Source organism: Prinia subflava, chromosome 2 (genome assembly GCF_021018805.1).
Source record: "Prinia subflava isolate CZ2003 ecotype Zambia chromosome 2, Cam_Psub_1.2, whole genome shotgun sequence".
NCBI classification, from domain to species: Eukaryota; Metazoa; Chordata; class Aves; order Passeriformes; family Cisticolidae; genus Prinia; species Prinia subflava.
The window spans coordinates 15,168,286-15,178,590 of NC_086248.1; the positions used below are offsets into that span (position 1 = coordinate 15,168,286).

The window sequence follows — 10,305 nt, forward strand, 5'->3', positions numbered from 1 at the left end:
ACAACAAATTCACGTGGATTGTGTCACACACAGGTGATTACATTTCAGCTCCCTGAAAGAGTTTTCTGTAGAAAGGACTCATTTGCAATGGCTACTTAAACAACTCTGAGGAAAATGGTCAAAACAGAGGGCCTAGCTATTTTAAAAATCCTCTTCCATTGCAATGTAACTAAAGGAGAAAAACAAGTGTTAGCAGCTTTACAGAGATATACCATCTTCAACAACACATCCGGGAGGAATTTTGCTGAGAAAATGGCTCCAAAATAAAGTGAATGTGGCTGAAATGATGGGAAAGGAGACAGATTTAGGATTTACCTCCATTCTCAAGGATTTTATTTCATGTTACTCTTCAGGACAAGGACCTGCCAGAGAGGCCCCTCTGGCACACTGAAATCCATGTCCTTTGCCAGGCAGGAAGCAGCTCTGGGAGGGGGCCAAACACATCATTTCAGTCTCACTATTGCACAGCTGGTAGATCCTTTCCAATAAGAATGGTGTTAAGCAGCAAAAGGGTATGATTCTGGGGAAAAAAAAAAAGCGTAACTTTGCATATACAAGGAACTGGACCAAAAATTTACTAAGAAGTTTAAATTGGTTAAATCAAGAATCTATAAAAATCTTCATTTTTCTATCAAGCAACCACTTTTCCAGTAAGAAATTATCAGTTGTCTCTGCAAAATGCATTCTACTAATCAATATATGGAAGGATGTGAATTAAATTCTCACAAGCACAGTAAACTTTGTGGTTGTAGTTCTCAAAATATAATTACTTTTTAAAGCCATTTTCAGCTTCTTAAAGCCCTGCTACTAATGGGCTAGTGTAGCTAAATGATCAGCATCCCATGTTCCAGTATGGACAAAGAACTTCTTTTGGTCCCATTATGATAGCTAATAATTCTTTAGCTTTGGTCTTGCTGTTGAGGGAGGGTTGGGAGGAGGAGCTGAGGTTGCTCATCTATCCCTAATGCAGTGGTGCTAATGGTGGTAGAGTGCAACACAATACTGATGTGAAATTGGGCAGCATTGGATTAGTGTTGGCACTGTCACTGCTGATGGATGCCAGTACTTCACTGCCCAGGAATGGGCAGCAAACACCTCCCACTCTTCCTTCCTGCATCCCTGAGGAGCATGGAGGGAGATCAGGATCTGCTCCTACTGCTCCATTTGAGTGCCTTCAGCTTGTCCTCCACCCTGTCCCGCTCTGGCAGGCAGCAGCCCCTGCTGTGTCCCTCACACCAGCCTGATGTGAGCCCAGCACGCCTGGCCAGCCAGGCAGTGCCAACACAGAGGTGCCCTCCTTCCTCACTGCTGGCCCTGTCTGTGCCTCTGCAAACTGCAAGAGCTGTCACCTCATGTGAGTGCCATGAGGATCAGCCACCATAACACCTGAAGCTGTCACAAGGGTCGTACTGACACTGATAAGAGGATCCATAAATATGAGAAATCTCCATACACTGCAGTTCAGGAGTGTCTCACAGGTCTGCACCTGGCAAAGTTTCTTCTTTAGTCTCAACCCAGCCAGGAACAAAGACAAGGCAGGATCTCTTCAAGTTTGGACAGGCGGGGGAAAGCTAGAGCATCCTCATGAAGAGAGATGGCTCCACCATGCACCCAAACATCACCTGTATGTGTGCTGTCCAACAAGCAAGACTCCACCACTTTATGAGCTATGTCATTGTATTCACCTTTAATAATTTCCTCCATGTGAAGTTAACTTCTTTGGGCAGAGGGGAAAAGTCTAGGTTGAATAATCAATTCTGTGTTTTCCCAGCCTGGGACTGTAAGGAAGAGGAGAGAGACCTTCCCACCAATTACCTCTGTGCTGGTATCCTGCCTATGGGCCTCTCCTGGTGGTGTGGGAGGCCAAGAAGCAGTTCCTGGAGCCTTTGGCAGCTCATGTGCTACGACCTGCTGCAGTGGTGGCTTCAGTGAGGGACACACATTCATTCTGAAATGGCATTGTTATTCCTCTCACCAGCTGTGCTTTTATTTACTGTTTAATTTGTAGACATCTTCACTGCTCTCTCCATTCTCACCTGGATGCTGTGCTCCAGACGTGTGCTGTTTCCGAACCGTGTGCTCATGGCTGTGGTTTTTAAGAACAAAAGAGAATTTGTAATGACCAAAATGCACCACATTTGATACCACCTCATTTGTTCACCTCCTGACTGGCCCATGGCATGGCTGCCACCCTGCAGCCTCTGTCCAGCTCCCTTGGAGGAGCCTTTTTTGGGAGCACGCACCTGTCTCCAAAGCAACCAACCACTTCTGCTCGCTGGCGGCCGCCCACACAGACAGCTCCCATGGCGGCTGCTCTCCATCGCCATAGAAACCTCCTCCCGCTGCCGTGCCGGCCCGGCTGACCTGCTACGGGCTTTAGCAAGCTGTACCGCTTATTCCCAGCGTGGATGTCTGTTTCTAATAACAGAAACACTTTGTGGGTTGTATCTCATGCCAGGACTGAGTTACTTCTCTTTTATCAGTGAGCAGGTGTGGAGGGGTTAGGTTTGGTTTTGGTTTTGTCAGTTCTAGCAACAAAAGTAAGTTTTTATCTTACCATCACTTGCCTGAAAAATATTTGTTTCACATTAGGTTTTAACAGCTTAATCCCTCAGGCAGAGACAAGGAGCAGAGGTGACAGCTGGGGATTGTATTGCTTTTTCTTTCTACCTCTCTAATTTCCTTCAAAGCAAATTAGTTCCTGGAACAGGTTATTACTTTTAAAAAACACTCAAGGTTTCCAGAAGTCTGAGAATGACCCCATTAACTACACCAAGTGCACTTCCTACCAGCATTGTGTGCAACAGAGGTTTGGTTTGTCTGCTGGAGACCTGGAGGAGATCTGGCATGTGCCAGGACCCTTCCCTTACATCCACACCCTGGGAAGACATCACATTTGGTCCAGACCTTCCCTGCGTGGAAGGCAGGAGAGGATGTGAGCAGGTGAGAGCTTCTAGGATACTCACCTGGTTCCAAATTTTGGATATGAAAATGGAATCCCCTCTTTACACTTGAAGGGCACATACTTGGTACATAGCAACTTATGTGCAAAATACAGTGGCTGAAATTGCATGTCAAACATTGAAGTTGAATTTATGAAAGTTTGTCCCAGCTCTATCTTCTTTTTATTTCTGCTATATTACTTGACAGACAGATGGGAAAAATAAGGAAACAAGGAGGCAGTATTGCTTACAGAGCCTTTTTAGTATGCACTGCTTTCTCCCTATGAAAGTATCTTTGCACCCTGATCACATCACCTCTCAATCTCTCTTTTTTTCATAAACTAAACAGACTAAAGTGTTCATGAGTAAGGACTTCTTTCCAAGCCTTCAAATAATTTTACTGGCTCTTCACCTCTTCTGAATATTCAGGATATATTTCTTTATTTCAGTCGGAGGGTCTCTGGGTTTAGATTTTCTTTCACATTCTGTCCCAGTTTGCAAATTCTCAGTCCAAAGGCTCCCACTTTTTCCATGTCATCTCTGTGGTGAAGAGCTTCTTCTGACAGTGGGTGAAAATACAGGGCACTGCTTTCCTTTGGAGTGACCGTGCTGATCTTTGCTCTTCCCCCGGTGTGAATCAGTCCCCCAGGAGCTCTGTCTGCTGAGTGCTCTCCAGAGTGATTTGTGTTCACTGACTGCATCTCAACAGCCTCTGCTCCTCAAGGGAGGGATGCAAATCCTCGGCAGGAGGTTTTCAGAAATCCTGTTCTGCCACTGCTGTGTTGAACGGTGTCCCGGCCCATATGGAACAAAACTTTCTCTTTTGAATACTGACACACATGAGTTTGTTCTCCATTTTCTGCAGGCATTTTTCTATCACATTGAAATGGTCACATGAATGATGAACAAAATGGCAGGGATTCCAGCCAAACCCATGTCTGCCTTTAATTCCAACGGGTAGCCAGAGAAATGCTTGGCAGTATTCAACCAGCTCTATTTTAATATTGTGTTTACATGTGTAATGACCATGTGCACATAATAGCTGTCCCCCTCCCTGCTCCACCCAGCACTTTCCAGTATTGCTCACTGGAGCTTCGAGCAGACATGCCTTATGGCCATTCCCGAACTGGCAATGGCATAATCCAGGGAAAGCACCTCAGCCATTACACATGCAAATGCACTCACTATCAAGAACATTATTTTAATAGATTTTTCACTGATAGCTTCTCTTCTTTGTCCCACTCACCATCTCAGAGACCCATCCAGACTGGGATGCAGGGAAGGGGAGACACCAAGAGGGAGGCAGGGATCCAGCAGTTGTGTGTTTTACTGCTGCTAGTGCTCAACAGACCATCACAGCTTGGAGCTTCACAGAAAAGAAAAAAAAGGCAGCCCCATCACCACTTCTGTCAGGTGTCTTTTCTGTGAGATAAAACACCAGGAATCACAGCTGGCCCAAACCCAAGCACAAGGGCCCTGAGTTCTTTAGCACTCTTGATCAAAACCTGCCTCGATTTGCGGCTGGCCAGAGCAGCAGTCAGCTGTCAGCAGCAGTGGGCAGCTTGTACAGGCAGCCTCCCTCCCAGCCACTTCCAGCTCTGCAGCATCTTTTCAGACCTGCTCCCGCAGCAATCTTGTTGATGCAGCTTTCATCATGAACACAGTATGAGCTCCCTTAGCAGCAGCAGAAAATGGTATGTGAGTGCTGGTCAAAGCTGTGAGGACATGTGCAGTGCAGAGCTTCCATGCAAAAGCACTCAGCATGATGAAAAGGAGGATTTAGCATTGCAGAGAACATCTGTTGCAGCAACAGTTTCCCACCCTGTATCTTCAAACTTTGCTGGGAACTTTATTCATTGAGTTGTAGTCAGCAGGAAATCAGTTTGGGATATCTTAATAGAACAGAAATCAATTACTGTACTTACTTTTTATGAATTCTTCTCAGATCCAGGCAAGTAGAGTGGCCACTGGGCTCCCCATGGCAGCAAGTGCAAAGTGCAGGGTCCCATTCCCCTGGAAAAAAATCAGGATCCATTATATATTTGGTTTTCTATCAGAGCTAGAGAAGCTGAGGGTGCAATAGTGCCACTGAGTTGGGCTGCAGGGGTGAGGAAGGCAGTGGGGTCACACACCTTGCAGTTTGGGTACATTGCTTTTCTGACCTATGTGTGACGTGTACCAATCCTGCATGGCACTTGCACATCACAAACCTCCCAATTAAATTACAAACTCACCATTTTCCTTTCAAAAGAGGCACATCCTTTGCTGTAACTCATACTTCTACCCATATAATCGTAGACACAGCACCTCAGTGCTGCACTATTCTATGGTAAAGTAGGCTATGAGGACTAAAATCAGTTTTAAGCCCTCAGTGCATCATTCTTGTCTTTATGTATTATTAAACTGTGGTCTAATTCCCCAGTGCAGCAGGATGAAAATGAATAGGAGTTGGTGACAACCTACAGCCAACGTTTATGTTTATATCACCCAGAAGAAGATAAATGTCTTGGCTATTTTTCTGAATTAAAATTGGTTTTGTGTTGCTTGCTGAGCTGGGATAATACAATCCAAGGATGAAGCAGTGGATTAGAAGGCAGGAAACTGTCAGTCCCATAGCCATAGGAGAGCTTCTCCATTATCTTGCTGTGCGGTGCCTGGCTGTGAGGATCACTGGCCTGTGGGCACAGCAGCAGCACAGATCTGCCTCAGCATCACAGTGATGGGAAATGGCATGGGAGCAAAGAGAACAAGCAGACAGCTAAAGTGACCACACTCGTGTTTGCCATGGCTAAGGGCTGCTGCCTTCCACCTGCTGGCTATGCATTTATAATGGGATTGCTCTAGGATGTGTCTCTTTAGAGAATGAATTCCAATTTCTATAATTCAGCCCTTGAAAAGCATATCTACAGCATTCTGTGGATAATAGCTGTCTCACTGACCAGTTACTCTATTCACAGCCCTATTTTATCACTAGAGGGCTGATAGAGATGACAGTCCTATTCATCTCTTCTGCATTGCCCATGAAAAACCCTGTTTACCTGTTTTACTCCTCTCTCCAAATACTTCTTTACAGAAAGAGACATTGTGTAAGTGGGATCACCCATGTAACCACTGTTACTGGAGAGGGCTTTGCAGTCTTTCTGAAAGCAAATAGAAAGATGGCTTGGCACCTACCTACTACCAAACCACTTCTCATGAGCTGCCTCACTATAGTAAGACCTTCACAGTAAACTGTGAAGTGCCAAGAGACATTGCTGACTCCACAATTTTGTAGACACTTTTGCAGTTAACTTTTGTTGTTGTGTCACTAAAGGTATTCAAGAACATTTTGATGTGGCCTAACTTATTATCCTCCAAGGGCAGGGTACAGGAAATGAAGATGGCAATCACCCACTACTTAATTACACTGTCCTTTAGTTAATCCCTTTCTTCTCATGCCCAGAAAGGCTTCACCCAGGATGAGTTCCTGCTTGACACCTCCATGGAAAGTGTGAAAGGGGCCAGTGGCTTGAGCAGCTCCAGCCATCTACAAGTGGGCCCCAGCAAACAACCTGCAGCTGCACTACCTGGTCCTCAGCCATGCAAAGCTCCTTCCTTCTGTATCAGCTCATCCCTCACCTCTGCAAACGGTGCAGTGAGACCTTGGGGGTTCAAGCAGAGCACATGTGGGGTAGAAAAAACCCCAGGGGTTTCCACTCTTTGAGGAGATCACCTGTGGTCTATTCACCCAAGAGAGTTTGTGCTGTTTTGTGCACCAGCAGAAGATGCTGCAGTGTTTCACTAGGGAAAAAAACCTGTCCATTTTTTTCTGAATTGAGAAACAGCTTTGGGAAAAAGCAGCCACTGGAAGCGTGCTGATTCCTTACAACTCTGAAATAATAACAAGGCTGCATTTTTGTGAGCAAACAACAACATGTGCCTCATTGCAGGGAGCATGGAAGAGGAGCATGAGTCAGGAGACCTGGACCAGATCCTTTCATGTTCTGCACTCCAAGGGTCTGGGAGAGCTCAGCAGCTTTCCACATTTCCCTGACTCCAGTGCTACCATGGCTTGCCCAGCTCTCTGAGTGGAAGCTGGGGAAAGCATAAGATGCTTTTTAGGTGGAGGAAGTCCAGTAACATGCAAAATTATGAATAGCTTTGAGCTACCCAAGGCACAAAACCAATTGAGAGGGGAGAAGGAGACTCCGCTCTAAATCTTTTCCCTATTAAAATAAAAGCTCTTCAGGTTCCTCTTCACATATTCATATAAGGCAAAATGCACATGTCCTAATTTCAGCCATCAAAATTGTGGGTACCTAATCTAAATACTTTTGGAGAGGGAAAAACAGGACGATGACTTTAACTATGATTTAAGAATATAAATTAACATGTGGGCACTGTGGAATGTGAAGGCTTTGGGTCTGTTGCCACAACCATGGGAGCAGAGGGATTAATGTGCATCTGGGAAAACAGTGTAATTTCAAACCAATGTTTTATAACTTCAAACCATTTGACAGTTGGTCAAAATGAGTACTGCCAAAGCAGTGTTGCCATAAATTGTTAAGAATTTATTTTTGCTTTTTGCACTAAAAATTTTGAAAGAAAATCCTGACTTTGCTCTATGAGAGAGGCACTTAGAGAAACAGATTTGCTCTATCTTTTGTGGGCTTCACCATGCAAATTCTCTAACTAAAAGGACCATTATGAAGAAAGGCAACAGAATTGTGCTTTTCATTTAGTCAGAGAAAAGGCATCCTCTGCATTGTAAAGGAAATATCATTTGCAGCCCAATATTAGTATCTCTTTGTAAGCCTTCAGATCCAAACCCAATTAAATTCAAACCTTTATCCATCAATATAAAGTCCCACTTTCTTGGCAAATAAAACCTCTAAAAGCATTCTGTTAACCATTGTAATATTGCTAGATGAAAAGCTGCTTCTTTTTCCCCCTTTGTGTTTTCTCTTGTGTTAGATTAAGCATTTCACAACAATTTACAATATAATTAAAATTTAGAGTCCTCAGGATGGGATGGAATAATTATGATTACTCATTGTGAAAATGGGCGTGGAAAAGTCTTATGACTGTTCTTAATAACCCAACTCACACTTCATTACAGTACAAACAACACTTAATTTGTGAAAGTGGTGTAATTGTATTTGCAACCCGTGCTCTCCGTGACGGTGTGAGGAAAACAAGCAGCCTGTGAGCACCGAGCACGCCGCCCGGCCTGCTGGCCTGGAGGCAGCACCGAAATCGCCAGCAAAGCAAAAGAAATCGCTTTTGCTTAGCAGGAACAACACTCACCTCACCCTCCAAAGAGAGAATTTCCTGCTCCTGCTGCTCTGACTCAGCAGCTTGCTCTGAGCAACAGGAAGAAAACAAAGAGGAAGAGGTGAGGGAGGAAGGCCGAGGTGGGAGCCCGGCGCTCCCTCATCCTCTCCCGCTGCTCCTCCCGAGTCCCGCAGCTCCGGCGCTCGGGGCTGGAGCGGGTCCTGGGGCCGGGATCCATCCACAGCCCGGTGTGGTTTCCCGGGGCAGCCACAGCTCTCCTGCCTCCGACCTCTCCCCAGGCCCACCTGCAGTCAGCACTGCAAGGGTCCGGATAACACACACATTGTTTAGGGCTGGGTGGAAAGAGCCTGTGGCGTTTTACCGACTGGGGTGCGCCATCCACAGCCATGGAAGTACAAGGCGCTGGGAATTCAGCGTGACTCCTGTAAGCCCATCTCCTTCCCCCTGACACATTAATCCTCCTCATTAAGACAGATAAAAGGATGGCACTAGAGGCATGCAGGGGAAGAGTAATGCCAAGCAATTCCCTTCCCTCTGCACCCACAGCAGCCGTGCAAGCCCAGCCTGCAAATAGCAAGGCAATGAATCACCCTGCTGCTCTGGCTGTGGCTCTTACTGCTTTTGTGCTGATGCCACGGATACCGGTGAGGTTCCTCCTGATTTACTACAGCAGTCTGAGATGAGCAGGAGTGTGTGAGGCACATGGAGCAGAGCAGTATGATTGCAGCACAGCCTCCTGAAAAGCAAGACACAGAGACAAAGATGTCACTTGGGAGCAGCACAGCAGAGCCCTCAAAGTCTTGGTCAGCACTGGACAGAAGCTGGACCAGAACAAACAAGTTTGAGCAGAGATCACATGCAATTACATTGCTTACTTAAATGCTGATTAAATATTACCTTTTCAATTCGTATATACCTGAGGAATCAGATGTATGCACTGCTGGTGGTGTTCAAAGGCCATCTGCACATTGATCTGTAGCTCATTCCCAGTGGAATGCTGGCACTCAGCACCAGTGACACAGTATTGGTAGGTCCCACATGGAACCTTCCCACCTGAGCATTTAACACGGACAGGTATTTACAGAGTGACTCATGGAAAACAAAGAAGAAGGGAAGGGAATTAAGTCTTCTCAGCTTTTCTGCAGCTGAGCTAGTAATCCCCAGGGTGAGAAACCCAGGCACCAATCTCTGGCTCTCTTGCAGCGAGAGCAGGGCTGCCCATGCAGACAGGCACCATAAGGCTGATTTGCCCCACAGCTCCTCTACTAAGTGAATTACCCAGATGAATATCCTTAAATAGCAGTCCCAGCTTTTGCCCCAAGGCTCTAGGAATGCTGTCTCAGTGCTGGTACATTAACCAGGGCTGGGGGCCCAGCCCAGATACTGGCAGGCAGGTGTCCACACCCTGGCATCCCAGGGCCAGGAGCCACAGTGCCTTGGAGGCAGCCTGGAAGAGACCACCTTGTCCTTGAGATGTGAATTCTGCCCCCAGGCCAGAGGGCCTCGTGGTGCAGGGTGGTGGTGAGGATGAAGGCTTTGCAGAGCTGGGATAGGACACAGTGCCACACGCAGCCCTGAATTCAAACTGGAGGCTGGCTCCCCCCAGCTGGGAAGGCAGAAGTACCCCACAGGTCACCACTCACCCCGGGCCTGCAGGGTTGCTTATGCCAGAGCCCTGTGGGGAAGCCCAGCAGCTGCCCCCAACACTCACCTGCAACCACTGCACAGCCCTCATCTGTAGCAGCTGTCAGCTGCAACCCAAAAGCATTCATCATTATAAACCCCCATTCTGTGTCTATTTAACTCCTTAGATAGATGATGTGAGTCAGTATGATGGCATCACCAACCCATGATGTCATCGTCTACTGCACCACCCCTATCTGCCACAGCCCTCCCAGTCCAGGACTTTGCTCTTGGAAAGTTCAGGGCCTAATACAGGGCATTTGACCATGCAATAAGGAAAGAGCATTGTAAATTTGTTTCACTAATTTTGCCCTTTATTTATTAGCAGCCCCAGGTAATGGGCTGACAACAGATTAATTGTATCTAATGTAAAATTTCCAGGAGTTTCATTTTGCTCTGCAGTGCA

At 46.3% G+C, this 10,305-nt stretch overlaps 1 long non-coding RNA gene across 2 annotated transcripts; it reads right to left on the reverse strand.

Annotated features, from left to right (window-relative positions):
* Nucleotides 1-400: 400 nt before the first annotated feature.
* Nucleotides 401-9,045, reverse strand: LOC134565464 (uncharacterized). 2 transcript variants are annotated; one of them, XR_010083923.1, is made up of 6 exons: nt 8,229-9,045; nt 4,868-4,955; nt 4,189-4,308; nt 2,037-2,086; nt 1,816-1,948; nt 401-520 (listed from the first exon to the last, which is right to left on the reverse strand). It is a non-coding gene; the product is annotated as an uncharacterized LOC134565464 (long non-coding RNA). The 2 variants fall into 2 exon arrangements; XR_010083922.1 differs by lacking the exon at nt 4,189-4,308.
* Nucleotides 9,046-10,305: the final 1,260 nt, after the last annotated feature.